The sequence below is a fragment of the Salvia hispanica genome, chromosome 1, assembly GCF_023119035.1.
Source record: "Salvia hispanica cultivar TCC Black 2014 chromosome 1, UniMelb_Shisp_WGS_1.0, whole genome shotgun sequence".
Lineage (NCBI taxonomy): Eukaryota > Viridiplantae > Streptophyta > Magnoliopsida > Lamiales > Lamiaceae > Salvia > Salvia hispanica.
In genome coordinates, this window is record NC_062965.1 from 42,877,513 (window position 1) to 42,893,192 (window position 15,680).

The following is a 15,680-nucleotide window of genomic DNA, read 5'->3' on the forward strand; positions in this document are numbered from 1 at the left end:
TAAAAAAAAAAAGGTACCATTGCTAAATTAATCCATAGTTAAATTCTACTTGGTGTCTCATACTTTTTCAAACTGAAATTTTCAAAATTTTGTAATTCTAATATGGCACCCAGATTTATCTAGGTGAATAAAACGGTTGTGCCACATAACGACATCATGTGGTAAAACGGGTTACCCGTGGATACCGGTCCCGATTTTAGCCAAATTTGTAGTCTCAATACCCCCCAGCAACATACCGGGATTACTCGATACCTGTGTCGGGTATCCCGTACCCGACTTGAAATCCTAATAACAAATTTGAAAATCATGATAACCGTCAATGTTCCCTAATTACTTTATTAATATCGATGGTAAACGTTGAATAGATTGAGAATAAAAGTGAGGAGACACTCTATAGCTAGTTCCGGTGAGTTTTTAATTGTACGTTCGTTGGAATATAAAATTTTAAAAGAACTCTTAAATTATATAAAATATTCCCACTTTTCCGCCTTAATAGAGACGTTTCATTTTCTTCCCTCTTTTGGGAAATATAATAATATAAATACTCTTCTCTACATTATTATCTCTCTTACTTTATTTTTTCTCCGTTCTAACTATTTATTTTTAATTTTTCAAAATGAGTGCATATATGACTATTATTATTTAACTATTTACTTTTTTTTCTTCACTTTAACTATTTGAAACACCTCTATTAATATGGAACAGAGGGAGTATTAAAAGATGGAATATGACTAATACTAATAATAACAGGTATTGTCGGAACTAACGGGTATACCCGCTACCCGCAAAACTCTAAAACACACTACCCGATCCCGCCTTGTTTCCCGTTATCATCGGGTAGCGGGTCGAGATGAGAATTACCCATTGCTCGCTACCCATTTTGCCACTCCTATTCTACTAATCTTATTCTAGAAACCACCAGCTAAGTCGGTGGAGATAACATTTCAATAATCCCTGCCCTGCCCCCACCTCCTCCGGTGGTGATTCCTGCTCTGCCGAGTCCCAGCCTCCTCTGGAGATCCTTGCCAAATACACTTTTAAGTATGAACATGCAAGCAGTTAGAATGATAACTATGCTATGTCAATCTTTTAGGATAATGTTTATGCTTATAGACTCTTTCTCCAATATGTTTAGAAGATGTAATTCTCATAATTATATGTGGTTGCAGTATGATCATTTGACTTTGCGCTCGTTAGAATACATAGATCACCAAAAAACCATATACTAGTTATTTGGACTTGATGAGACATATGTTTCCCTTTATATCATGAGTTTCATAGATGATATAGCTAATAAGCTAATCTCTCTGTTGTCTCGCGTCATTGGCACCGATTTGGTTAGTGAATCAAGTTGATATTCTACTATTTCTTACTGCACTTGATATTTGCACTTTTCTTGCTCTCTTCATGCAACCTAAAACTAGCTATACAGAGAAGCCACTCTCTAGTCATATAGAATATTTGTGAAGTTGTAGATACAAACTGGTACTACATTTGGTATTGTATTTAGGTAATGCACATATTTGCATGATAAACATGGTATCTACGTTACATTTTCATGTTTCGTTGATCTCGAACCTTCCATTCGACCAGCAAATCAAGAACTTTGAGAGCAGTGTTGAACACATAAATACAGTGGCGGGCCCACGCTGGGGCATGGGGGTCCCTCCGAACCTCCACCCATTTTCGATATTATTATATATATAGTATTCATACATCAATTACCAAATAAATCTGTAGCTCAGTTGGTCGCTACATGCATTATTAATTTGGGCGTCCCTAATTCGAAACATGATGTTGCCGATTTTGTTGTTATTTTTTGGATTTTCTCAACTATTCACTTAACGAGATAGCTAAATAAATTTAGTTGTCTCGTAACTAATCCATTTTGTTATTTTTTGGATTTTCTCAACTATTCACTTAACGAGATAGCTAAATAAATTTAGCTGTCTCGTAACTAATCCATTTGTCCGATTCTTACAGCTATATTATTAGCTATTGTAGTATTTAATTCATTAATATTTTTTTCATACTAATAATTTTATGTAATTTCTGTTTATTTTCTTGTTTGCGTAAATTGAGCATTATTGTAAGACAAAATAATAATCTTTATAATCTATGCAAAGTAGTACTCCCTCTGTCCCATAAAAGTTGAGACAGGACTTTTGAGCACGGAGATTAAGAATTTATATTAAATAAATAGGAGAGATGAAAAAAGTAGGAAAGATAAGAGAGAGTAAAGTAAATGATGAAATAAAGTAAGAGTGATTAGATGTTTTGTCTTTAGTTAAAAAAGGAAATGACTCAACTTTGTTGGGACGGACTAAAAAGGAATACGACTCAACTTTTATGGGACGGAGGGAGTATATCATATAATGTTAATAAATTTAATTTTAAAGGTATACTTTTATTTTAAAAATCTATATATTTTTCAATTATTTCACCGTTGATATTGTCATCTTATATACTAAGTATAATTTATATTGCTAATTTTCAAATTATTTATCTTTTAGCTCCGTACTATTCATATCACGACTGTTTTTGCGTCATTGACAATAAAATATGCTACAACTGTTAATACTATTAATTTAGACCCCCTAGTATTAAAATCTTGCGTCCACTATTACATAAAAAGCAAGTGGCGCACAAGACGTAAATAATGATTTGGCTAAGTCCATCTTCTTTATTGGAATGGACAGCATCACAGCAACAACTACCTCATGCCCAATTACGATACCAAGGATCACAACAATCCTCAGCCGTTTGCAGATCTATTGGTGCAACTAGGATAGCTCTCATGAAAATCTCTAATTATTGCATTTAATACTACATTGAAGACCTGGAAGCTATTTTTGACTGCTGCCATAAAATTTTCGGAGTTGAGATTTAATTCCTAGACTTGGTAAATGAAATATTCTACTCTAACAGTTAGATCTAGGCTGAGACATGCATAACGACTAAAAGTATTTGAAATAACTACTTGACTGGGTAAACGACTTCCTAAGCTAGCCTAGACATGGAAAAGCTAAATGTGGGGACCATTTCCTTAAACGGCATAGTACGACGGAAAAAGCTGCAGATTAACCAACTAAAGGACTAACTAACAACGACATCATCTTCTCTAACTTTTATCACGAAACAACCGGTGAAGAACAGAGCAAACAAATATCGAAACAGGGCAAACGAAATTAAACCGATTGACACAAAGAACTACTGAAATTAACATAGATCTATGACTACTAGACGAGACAAACAAGTAAATAGAATTCAAAATATCATAACCATGCAAATGCGAACAGATCTACACGTCGGATGCTTCATCCACTCCGGATCCAAGCCATCCACAACAATCAAACACCATTCCCATCTCCGATCTTCACATATTCAACTAGATTCAACCGATCAACTACAAATCTCCATGCAATTCAAACTCCAAACTCAGATCAACCAACAATATCCACCAAAACAAACAAATAAAAGGACAATATCATAACTGAAACCAAAATAGCAATCTCCACAGCAAAATACGAAGTATCCAACGAGAGAATAACAAAACACAACCGAGCTTCGAACAACGAAGACTCGGGGAAATACAGAATGTAAACAGAAAGCAAATAACGATTGTATCTTCGCCTCCGTGGAGACGGTGTTACACCACAACTAGATCCGAAACGTGAACTCCCTAAGATGATTCCCCTCAAAGTGTGTGTAGAGAAAAATGGAAAAGCTAAGCTAAGAGCCGAAGTGGAAAAAGAGATCTCTTCATGTTGATCGCATGCTCTTATTTATAGTAGGTAGAGCTTCTAGACTGTTCTTGTGATTCCCATTTTACCCTCCATTTGGATGCTCCTTAGTCTAGTAACTCTTCCTTCTTCCGCTCATTTTTTCCGCCAACTTCTTCTTCCAGGCAATCATCATCTTTTTCCTGGGGCTGGCGATTTCTCTACACACCTGGCTTATAAAACCTTGTTAGACCCAGGAAATCACAAAATTCATCCCCATAACCAATGCATGAAATTAGCCTTATCATACATTCAACCAAAAGTTGGGTGACATAAAATATCTAGAATACGAGGTGATTACAAAATCCATGTAATATATGCATAAAAGTCTGCCGTTTATTTTCTTTCTAAAACTTAGACCATGTTTGGTTGGCGAGAAAGTAAAGTTGGCAAGGAAAATGATTCCTAGGAAAATGAATCCGGGGAATATGATTCCTAGTAACTTTACTTTTCTGTGTTTGGAAAATATCAAGATTTTAAATTTATATTTATTTTAAACACCAAACTAGAAATATACTTATTATTTTTTATTTATAAAAAAGAATAGTATTGTAATTTTTTTAATAAATTATTAATTATAAATAATAATTATATTATTATATTTATTATTACAATGGATAGTTTAAATATGGATTATCCACCATAATATATAATAATATAATTATAATTATAGTTACATGGAGTATTATATTCATTTACTATAATAATAAATATAATTATTATTATATTATAATTATAATATTTATGGATATTATAATTAAATAAATTTTATAAATTAAAATTGCATTATGAATTTATTGATTAATTATTAATTTATAAAATATAATAATTACTATTATTTATTATAAAATTTATATTATATAATTATATTTTAATTATTTAATAATTATTAATTTCTATTATAAATTATTATAAAATATAGTTATAATTATGATAATTTTAATTATAGTTATTTATTATAGTGAAATTGATTATGATTTATAATTTTAAATTATTTTTAAAATATTGTAATTAATAATAATAATAATAATAATAATAATAAAAATATACTATATTGCTTAAATATGTAAGAATCCTAGAACTGAGAAAAAGAATATCTAAGAAAAGTTAGGATTCAGAATCCTGGAAAGTTGTACTAACTTTCCTTGTTCTCGGATTCTGATTACTTTCCTGGTTTGATTAAAATCGGTGGTGGTAGTAGTAGTAGTAGGTGGTGGTAGGGTGGTGGTGGTGGTGGTGGTGGTGGTCGTAGTAGTAGTAGTGGTGGTCGTAGTAGTAGTAGTAGTATTTTAAAGAGTCAAACTCCACCCATGAGATGGATAGATTTTTCTTAAATTCAAAGCAATTGTTAGAATTTGCAAATATAATTAATTACACTAAATTTTACTTAAATAAAGAAACTTCATATATTTAAAATATTTCTATACAGTCAAAATTATTTTAACACTAAAAATTCCCAAAAACCGATATATGAACTATAAAAACAGAACCCGGAAAAACAAAATTGCACGATATATCCCCAAAAGATGAAAATATAAAGTTTATTTTCTATAATTAATACAAAAGTTATTAACCAATAAGCATATTATAAAAATTATAATAATTTGTTTTTAAGTACTTATAATATAATGTATGTAATATTAAAAGGACCTGAATATTGATAAAATCAAATAGACTTCATTATTTAATTAGGATTGATGTTGATTTTTATCATCCGATACTGGTTTAATTGGATCGATGATGGTTTACAATCAAATAGACTTCTGTATTGTTTTGCAAGTTGAATCGATGATGGTTTACAGAGATCCAATTTTATATTTTCTTTCGTAGATATTGCTTTTGTTTCAGAGATCTAGTTTGCTGGATTATGATATCGGAGATCCAATTTGATCTTATTTTTAGATTTTTTAAAGTTATTTGTAGTCTGCAACAGTAATATTTTAAGCCAAATTTGAATATTATCGTTTAAACTTTGTTTTTACTTTTGTAATCTGCGTTTTTGGCAGTTCGATCTGTGGTTACTATCACAGTTTTTTCTGCGTTTTTGGCCGTTCAGTCTGTTTTGCGATCTGCGTTCCTACATGTTTTTCGTTTTCGGCAGTTCAATCTGTGGTTACTATCACAGTTTTTTCTGCATTTTTGGCCGTTCGATCTGTTTTGCGATCTGCGTTCCTACATGTTTTTTTTTAGATTTGTATTCTTATTGGCTGGTGGGAGAGACACGGATCGGCTTTTTTTTTTTCCCGACTGCATTCCTATCCATCAGTTCTATGTTTTTTGGCAATCTACATTCCTATTGGCTAGCTATTAACCTCACTCTACTTCATGCTACACACGCACACTTTCTTGTACACACATATAATCACACTATGTAGTCTATTTATAGGTAACTAAGTCACGTTGTCTTGCCGACTTAAATTGCTAGATAATTCTAGTTAACTAATGTCTAGACTATTCTAAATAATATTATATATAAAATATCTAGTTAATTCTATCCAGTTCTAGTGTGGTTGACTGAGAAATGACGTCGTTTTAGTCTGTGAATCCATTTAGGTGAATAAATTAGGGTAAAAATTGTATATTTATTTCCTTCACCTACACATTTTTCCTTATTCCTTCATTAGAATTTTGCAATTCTATTCGAGTAAGCTTGAATTCCTAAATTTGATGATGAATGAAATCACCTCCAAGATGTGAACTGATGTGCAATTTTCTGCCATGGAATTAGGGATAACTTTCCCTAAATGGATACGTGTTTCACGAAGTAATGCAGAAACGCCATTTTAACACGTTTGTGTAACTTCACCAAGTAAATACACATTTGCCGCCATGTCATAAATATTATTCCATGTACGTTGCTCGAAAATAACGCATAAGATAATTATGAAATTTTAAAACTTGCTGATTTATCATTGCAATTTTAAATAGCACGGGCCACACCAAAATATGATTATTCTTCATAATTTATTTAACAATTTGCCCACTATTAAAATATGTGTCAAGCTTAATTTTACAAGCTCTTGGCATATAGAAATGCTACTTATACACTTTACATGCCCTTATCCAGTTAGTAGTGTTTTAACGGTATAAATTGTAAATAAATTAATATGTGGGATAATATGTAATTCAGAATTTTTCTAAAATAATATAAAGAAGCTAGTAAATTTAAGGAACAAAACCCACTCTGGAAAGAAATTGTTTGCTCCAATCATAACTTTAGACTTTTCGGCGACCTTCAAGAGGCCAATCAGAGGAACCAAGGGAGCATCTGGGGGCAGCTAACGAATTTTCGAAATTTTAGAAAGGAAATCCAAGAAGTGGCTAGAAAAGGCATACAAATCAAAGTGGAGAACGAGGCCCAAACACGTTTTTGGCATGATAGATGGATAGAAGGAGACTCTTAAGGAATTATTTCCAAGACTCTACATGTTGTCAAATTAGAAGGATAACATAATCAAGGATATGGGAGCATGGGATAATGAGAAATGGAAATGGAATTTTCGATGGAGAAGAAACATTTTTTTCCTGGGAGGAGGAACTTGTTGGGAACCTTTACTCAGCCGTGAATCGTCTGGAGTTGAGAGAAAACACGAGAGATGAGAGGATGTGGGCTTTTAATGGCTCACTAAGTTTCTTTGTTTCTAACTTTGTATTGCAGGTCACTAAGAGCTTGGAGAATGGTAACACCACGATGAATCAATACTCCCTCGCTTGGAAGAACTCTGCCCCACCCCGAGCTCAACTGCTTGTCTGGTTTATCTTACAAGGAAGGCTTAACACTAAAGATCGACTAATCAGATGGGGCATACCAGGAATTGAGGATGATAGATGTATTTTCTGCAAGGAAGAGCCAGAGACTTTGGAGCACGTCTTTTTTAGCTGTAGAATCTCGAGTGGTATATGGTATTACTGTTGTGCTCAATGGAATTTATCCTTGTGCTTGCCTAAGGACCGATGACATGCTTCCTCTCATGGCTGGGCACTCCCCTTCACAAAGCCAACAAAAAGGTGTGGATTTCTCTGTTCTTTTTTTATCTCATGTTCGATATGGGATATTCGGAATAAAATGATTTTCCAAGGTTTTGTGCCGGATTGGGAGCTTGAGAAGAAAAATTTGATTTGGCGACTAAGATTGTGGACAAGGTGTTGGCACCCAAATTCTTCTTCTCCAACAGAGATTTTGGGTGAGAGTTGATCCTTTTCTTGAAGGCAAGGTACATGGTTTTTTCTTTTGGGCTGTTTTTGTTTTTCGTTGGTTTTCTCTAAGGTTCTTTTACATTAGTGTAATGGTCTTGTTAGGGTTTTGGTAGCGTTTGAGTTCTAAGGGAGTTTGTTAGCTGGAATAGTTTTAGTACTTGGCTTTTGCCGCCTTGCAAACTTGTGCTCACCACTCATGGTTTGAGCCTTTTATTCTTATCAAAAAAAAAAAAAAAAAAAAAAAAAAAAACAAAATGAAAATAGTTGCTACTTTTAAAGGACATAAATGAAAATAGTTTGTATTTTTAAGGGACATACATAATATATCATTTCATTTATTCATTTTCAACATCGTGTACATTAATTAAGGAAGGGTGTGCAAACTAAACACGCTTCAGAGCTTAGTGCAACAAAGAATATCAGTTGGGGCAAAAGCTGCACTTCTTTACAGATTCGGCTTCCTAAAAATTAGTTTACCTTTCTAAGTTTGAAATTAAGATGGAATGGCATATCCCATGCACTAGTTTATGAATTTGATCCCAGTTAAAAAAACATAGCACCATAAAATCCAAAAGCCAGGGAATCTAATTTTGGTCATACTTCAATTAGAGTAAAATCTAAATATCTGCTTTCAATACATTACTATGCAATCACCTACTATATGAGAAAACCAACTCCCTCCATCAAGATCCTGCTTCACTCTATGCCTAAGACTCAACAGGTAATGCAACTAGCTAATCCCATGTAAATATCAAAATTGTGTCAAAAAATATAGGCATGTGATACAGTAATCAGACTCAAACAAAATATAGAACTAGATTTCAAACCGATGAGCAGCTTCATGTACTTGAAACTCCCAGAATAAGAATTGCTACTTTCATACAGATTTCAACTTGGACGAAGTGGATGCAATTGCAAGATGAGATAGTGTCTTGTGGCCGACAAACATCAAGAACATTCCCAAAAAGCCAAGTGCCTTTAACGTGGAAAATAGGTCCAACTGCGTGAAGAAATGCAAATATGAGCAAGAAAGATTAAAAAAAAAAGCTATTTGACTTTGCAATTGAATGGCAGAAAATGGAACCACAAGAAGATTGATGACTATAAAACTTGTTCAAGATTCATGAATTTCTAAACAGCATAATTTTTCACATAAAAGAGCAGTCAGATTGACTCATATGGCTAGTTAAGTTATTAGAAACCTGGATGCTTAAACATTAAGATAGAGTCAAGACTGATATCCTGTTGAATGCACTTTAGGAACAAAAATACAAAAACAGCCCAAAGAAGAGCCAATTCAAACGAATGTTCATATAAGATCTCAGCTCAATGGTAAGCAAACAGAAAATGCTAAACGATAATCAAAGGAAAATTAAGAGACAGACCTTTAACTAAAACAATGAATAGAGTGCCAGAACTGCTGCAATCCCCAGATGGAAGAGAATGGCAAATGTTGATGGGACAGTTGATTTTGGGAAACTCTTGAGGTTAGCACCAAGCTGAACGAGCTGTAGGGCCACAAGAAAAATTAGATAGCTTTAGCATCCGAACAGTGGCTATATGACTTGTGCAAGTAACACGAGGGAAATGTTAATAAACATACCCCAGCCAAGTAACCGAAAAATGGTACGAGTACAAGGCCCGAAAAAGCAAGAGAAAGCTCCTTAGCGGGTCTCTTTTCTGGAGCCCTGAATATGTGAGTGATCTCTGCCTTAGGTCCATATCTAGAGTATGGGTCAACAGCTTGTGGAGGAGGACGTGTGGCCTTTTCAGGTGCATCAGGTAGATCTAACTCAACAAAGCCTAGAGGTTGCAAGAAATAATTCTCCTGAAATAGATCAAACAGAATTTGTGGCAGCATTAGCAGTCAATCCTATATTAATGAATTGGGAGCTCACCAGAATATCAAGTGAAATGCTTTTTTAAGACAGAGAAATTTACCATGTCAGCATCCCCAACTGTAAGTTGGATATTGTATCTACTAGATAGGTAGAAAAACTTTTCAACTAGCCCTAGGAAATCCTACAAGACAAAAATGCAGTTAAGATACAATAACAAAAAATGATATAGGTCTAAGTGCAAGATGTATTACACCAATGACCAATAAGAGGACTGCAAACATACAAGAATCTCAAACTGGAAGTACATATAGTGAGGGCAGTTATAGTTATAGAACATACAAGTTGTGACCCAAACTGGAGGCCATTTCGGTATCAAATATCTGACAGAACTTAACTCAAGTACATTTGGATGAAAAAGGTAATAAAGTACTTAACTAGTATTATCTCAAACTTCTTCCCTGAGTTTCCCACCAAGAAGATGTGATCAACTCCACTTTCACGTTTTAACTTGAGAAATGCCTGAAAGGAACATGGAGGTCAAAAAGACTTCACTAGGAAAACATATAGTTCACTTTATAAAGACTGATGGAACCTGACGAGGCTTGAAAGCATTTCCAAAGGGAGTGCTCAAGTCAAAGGATAACCTCAACTTTTGGAGATGATTAGCTGATAAAGCAACAACGTCGTCACCTGGTAACTTTAGCCTGGATCATAACAGGGCATGAGAATTACTTTAATTTACATCCGTTGATGATAAACATCATAAGATTCCCAAGAAATACTGCAGATCATGTATGAAAACCATATGCACTTCGATGGACCTTAAATTAATTTTATTAAATGGGAGCAGAGCAATGAAATAAGATGATGACCAGAGGCACAATCACATAAAAGAACTCCAACACGGAAAATTGCTGATGTAAAAGAAAGCATGAAAGTGAGGGGTCAGGGGACAAGAAGTCAAGTTAGCATTGCATAATTTGAGATATAAAAATGCAGCCATTATATGAGAGTCCACAAAGTGCATAATCAGTGCAGACAGAGTTGCAGGACATAACTACATCTTGAATCATAAAATAAGTGATAACCGTAAAAAATAACAGAACCCAGCATTGTTATACAATAAGAAGAAGTAAAGTAAAAGATCACATTGTCAATGTGTCATAACAAGAGTTAAGGAGCTACTTTTTCTGGGTCTCTACACTTCCACGATCATCGTCAAGTATAACAATCTCTGCATTGTCAATCTTAATAACTCCAGTTATATGAACAAGCACTCTTGTTCGCCCACCAGACACATAGGTTCTCTTATGTTCTGGGTTATGAAATATAACCTACAGGTGACAAATGCAGCTAGCAATATAAAAATATGAAGAGAAGAGAAGAGGAAGATTGTCTTTACTAAATGGAAGAGTGAGGAACAATAAAGGAGATGAACAGAAGAAATTACTACCTCAAAAGAAAAAACATAGCTCCCAACATCAACATTTTTTGGCAACGTTTCCAAGACATGCATTCCATTGACTGTATCAAACTTCAGCTCCTGAATCATGGGATATCAAAAAGCCCTTAGTTAAAGGTGTTTGAAGCATGAAGGTGACTCTTTTTAAGTTAATTATTAACAACTTCCAGCTTCTTACAAATGGAAGTACCTGGTCAATGACAAAAGCATCTTTAGAACCAGAGACAAAAATCTGCATGAGCTTGACTGATAGAGTAGGAGCAGGAGAACCCAATACAGTGCTGACCCAAACCTAAGAATAAACTGAGAGTAAGTACAGAACCCCACATTGGCAGCATTGGAGAAAGAATTTCAGGACAAGATTCAGTAAAACAATCAACTTTATCAATTATCTCCATTATCATTCTGTTATATATTTAACATAGGCAGTAATTTCATGCAGGGTTCACTGACATCTGAAGTTAAAACTTCATTCCTCATTTCCATGAGTGTGCAGTAAAAAAGAATTCAAGGAGGTAACTGAATACAGAAGAGGAAACCATTATGCAATGAATAAATTAATTAGGGTAGAATAGTTTCGGATAGTGGACCTTAAGTTGATCTTTCTTGGTAACTGAAATGACAGTAGCAGAAAGAGATAAAATCAGAGGAGTGGATTCCCTGGAGCAAATTTAGAAAAACATGGTTAGTCACTAGGGGTAGAGTACAGAGTCTTACAAGAGCAGCTACAAAATCAAGATCCGAGCTATAAATTTTCAAATCAGGATGTGCTTTATTGTACAAAGCCCTAAAGAATGTTAATTTCCAAAGCACTTGCCTAATGTTTTCCAAGTAACTCAAGGCATCAATTTGCTGATACAAATCTTGGGCAGTTCCAGGAACTCCAACACCAAGGAAAAATTTAGCCAAGCCCAATATTTTCTCCCCAGGAAGCTGCAAGTTAAAATCTCAGAGTATGTCTAAAACGAAATAATTTACAAGATAAAAGTCAAAAAACAATTTATACAAAATCAATTCCAAGTAAGTGAAAACATACATTTAAAGTTTCAGATGTGGCTGCTGCAACAGCTGCAATTCCACGGCTACTGATGCAGAGGATGAAAGAGGACTCTGATGTCCCTGCGCACCAGTATGCTTCTTATCAAAGTAATAAGTCCCATCATCTGAGAGAACATTAAACAGAAGAATGGGTAAAGAACAACACAACGCAATGTTTGACCTAAAACATTGTCCAAGTAACAAAATAGAAGGTCTAACAGAAACAGAAATATTGTCCAAGTAAATTCTGTGGCAGCATCAGTATACAAGTTCAGTTACTATCACCACAGTTGCAAGCATCAGGACATCTACATAGATCAGCCTTCTTTAATACAATAATGCATACTCTAATTTCAAGAGAAGTGAGGAAAGGGAGGAAAAGGTCTGCTTGGAAGATGGAAGATAGAGGCTGTAAGGAAAGCATGTATTATCAATTTATCATGGAGTGGATAACATGGCAAGAGTAGAGACCTCCCACAGTTAAAATTTTCAGTTAACACACACTAATTGATCATGTTTGTCCTCTTATATAGTGGCTCCAGTGGGGCACCAACCATTTCTAGAGTAAAATATGTGGTATGTCAATATGACATAATCAGGTGAGAAATAGAATACTCTTCATTTAATCGGAGAGTAAAAATCTGAAGTTGTAACCAACGAATAAGCATCTATAAGAGTACAATTTAACTCATGTCTACACTTCCTTAATCCTTATTGTATCCTTGTGCAACATTTAAAGACAACCACAATGACCTAACTCCTAATCCTTTTAAATAGACTAAAATTATTGTGACTTTGTACCACTACAATCCAATAGCAACTCTGCTTAGTATAAGATATGGAGCATGATTGATAGCAAAAAAAATATTAAAATGGGTAGGAAAAAAGAGAAGACCCTACCGTATCGCTCAATACCATCAAAGAGCTTCAGAATGTCATTTTTCAGAGTTGTAATCTGGCATAGGAAGCAGACTTAGATAGTTGATTATACATGGAAACTGAATAGCTACCTTTAAGATCTTGAGATAAAGAAGATATAATGGTAGTATAGCAACAAAGTATAGACTATAGAGACAGAGTCACACAAAATCAATTATGTCATACAGCTAATGTGGCCTAAACTCCACAATCACATTCTTAATGCATTTGGTAAATGTCTACACAAGCATCAACTTCTACTGTAATGTCAACGTATTCAATGATATGAATTTATTGTACTGCCTTTACATTAATTAATAGTTTACCTTCGTAGAATTGGATAGTAAAAAACTTCAAAACTAACCGGTGAATTGTCAATCTGAGGAGTTGCTAACGAAATAACTCCAGCCAGGGCTTCAAGTGCTATCCCTGAAAAATAAAGAAAAGTAGATAAACAGTGCTAATAGAGTACAAAGAGTAGCACACAATAGTAAGCTAAGCAATAATGATAACTGAAACATACTCCAGTAAATAAGCATCATCTATTTGTCAGACTTTAAAGGGCTATGTTAGCTAGCATATGTAATTATATCTAGAGAAAGAGCCAAATACCAGCAACATTGTTACTAGACTCTGGATTGTTGGAACTAAGACGCCCTTCCATCACTCTGACCAAGTGCCTGCAAGAAACGACAGAAATATAGGCATTCAAGTATTATATACAGTAAATAAAGAGCACATTTAGTAACCTAAAATATGCAATAAATCCAGATTCGACCTTTATTGAGCGAAAAATTCTATCAGCATCTCCGAGATTAACATCAACTTCAGACATCTGTTCCTGATACCAGATGAATATACCATATGAAAAGAATTCGAAAAGAATTCAATATAGCAGAAAATGAGCATCAGAAATGAACAGCTAAAATGCTATTCCTGGAAGCTACATGACTTCATAATTTTTTACATAAACTTACATGGGGGGCAGTGATCAGTTTGTGGAACAATTATTAAAACCACTTATACAGTTTTTTTTCTCAACATGGGTATACCGTATACTTTTTTAACCTAGTAGAAAACTGACTGAAAGATATCTTAACAGGAATGATGAGATCTTTACCTTCAAAAGCACTAATCCACCAATGGAATAGTAAAAATCAATAAGGAAATTAGCACCATTCAGAGAGTCCTTAAGTCTAGACTGAGTTCCCTGGGGATCAAGCACATAAGGGTGAAGAGTAGGAAAAATACCTTGCAGAACAAGATTTTACATATAATGTAGCTGATGGCATAAAGATTTTCAATACCCGAACAGCCTCACTATTGATCCCACACTTCAGTATGCTGTTAACCCTTAATGCATCGACAAGATCCTTTAAAGCTGAAGAAGTTGACTTTAAGGTGTCCGCCACAGAAGCACAAGACGAAGTTCTTATATCATGCTTCTTTTCAATACCAAGAACCTTAAACGTCTTTAAAGCCTCATATGTCTCCTCCAAACTGGAAATAAGTACAACACAGTAAGATGACCAGCTATCATACACGCATGCGTTAGGCGGAATTTTTTAACAAGCAAGTTACAATAATGATTGGCCTCGGCAAATATACAGAGGAGAGGAGAAATATAATAGTATTGCACAAAAGCATTAATTTGGACGGAAACAGTAAGCCAAAGTCTATGCAAAATCCCAATACAAATGACATAAAAATATTATACAATCACCAACTTTTGTTCCTACACCAGATGAGAAAGAACACAACAGAAAGAAAAAAACAATATAAATAAGAGAAAAATTCAATGTACAATGAAAGCATAGCATTGTGGGCAATGAGAAATGGATATGGAGCTTCAAAATGCATTGCAAATGGGGAATAGAGATGTAATCGATCTCGAAAAGGACACTCCATCTTAAGCAAGGTAATCAAGGCAAGTAAGAAATTCTACTTAAATTAGCTAAAACTCGATATCGGATGCTCAGAAAATAATAAGTCCAACCAACATACTAGACATGACCGAGTGCTAAACTAATCTTGCATTGGAATACCAGATCTTCCAATTAATCATGAGTGAGAAATCACAAATTTTTCCAGCGTAATCACTCTCGAATAAATCAAATTGGCCAAAATATTCAACTAGAACCTAGAATTTGGGAGTCAAACACATTGCAAAGAGGATGAGTTTAGAGAGTGTTTATAATCAACCTTCCATAAGATCCATCAGCAGGAGAAAAGATCTCCAATGCCGCAGATCGATGAGATTCCGAGACCGGACTGACGACGGCCGATTCGCAGGTCGCCGCCAACACCAAAACCGCTATGACCAGGATCCCTAAATCTCGGGCCATTTCCTGAAGAAAATTTAGGCGATGATTAGTGAATCAGAAGAAGGAGAATCATTCAAAGTGAGAGTAGATTCAGTAGATTGCTCATTGATGAGAAGAA

General features: G+C 34.5%; 1 pseudogene; it reads right to left on the reverse strand.

Moving 5' to 3' along the window:
- Window positions 1–8,559: 8,559 nt before the first annotated feature.
- Window positions 8,560–15,680, reverse strand: LOC125201587 (annotated as a pseudogene).